This window comes from Pteropus medius, unplaced genomic scaffold (assembly GCF_902729225.1).
Source record: "Pteropus medius unplaced genomic scaffold, Ma_sr-lr_union100, whole genome shotgun sequence".
In the NCBI taxonomy this organism is placed as follows: Eukaryota; Metazoa; Chordata; class Mammalia; order Chiroptera; family Pteropodidae; genus Pteropus; species Pteropus medius.
The window spans coordinates 2,945,939-2,946,987 of NW_024353909.1; the positions used below are offsets into that span (position 1 = coordinate 2,945,939).

General features: G+C 35.1%; 1 pseudogene; it reads left to right on the top strand.

Annotated features, from left to right (window-relative positions):
• Positions 1–370: 370 nt before the first annotated feature.
• On the top strand, positions 371–487 carry LOC120593974 (uncharacterized; annotated as a pseudogene).
• Positions 488–1,049: the final 562 nt, after the last annotated feature.

Below are 1,049 nucleotides of genomic sequence, written 5' to 3' on the forward strand. Positions count from 1 at the left end.
CCCTATCTTACACAACTCACAAAAATTAACTTGAAATGGACTAAAGATCTATGTAAGACCTGAAACCATGAAACTCCTTGAAGAAAACATAGGGAAAAAGCTCCTTGGTGCTGCTCTTAGCCATTTTTTTTTTTTTTGCATGTAACACCAAAAGCACAAAGGAAATAAAAAATTAAAAAGTGGAACTACAACAAACTAAAAAGCCTCTGCACAGCAAAAGAAACGATCAACAAAATGAAAAGGCACTATATGGAATGAGAGAAAATATTTGTAATCATATATCTGATAAAGGATAATATCTAAAATATATAGGGAACTCATACAACTCAAGAGCAAAGAAATAAATAATCTGATTAAAAAATGAAAGACCATCTACGGCCATGCCACCCTGAACAAGCCCGATCTCGTCTGATCTGGGAAGCTATAGGGTTGGGCCTGGTTTGTATTTAGATGGGAGACCACCTAGGAAGACCAGGTGCTGCAGGTGTAAAAACTAAAAAATAAGGGATTGTAAGCTGACAAGGTCCTTGCAATCTGTGAGGTCAACCAAGGGTTGCCTCACCCAAAACAAACAAACAAACAGACAAACAAACAAAATAAAAATAAAAGATCTGAATAGACATTTTCTTCAAAGAAGACATACAAATGGCCAACAAGTACATGAAATGATGCTCAACATCACTAATCATCTGGGAAGTGTAAATCGAAACCACAATAAGATATCATCTCACACCAATCAGAATGGTTATCATCAAAAAGACAAGAAATAACAGGCATTGGCAAGGATGTGGAGAAAAGTGAACCCCTGTGCACTGTTGATGGGAATGTAAATTAGTGCAGCCACTATGAAAATTTTATGGATGTTCCTCATAAAATTAAAAACTACCATATGACCCAGCAATTCCATTCCTGGATATTTACCTGAAAAAAAAAAAATGAAATCACTGTCTCTAAGAGATATATGTAGTCCTATGTTTATTGTAGCATTATTTACAATAGCAAAGATATGGAAACAATTTGTGTCCATTGACAGATGAATGGATAAAGAA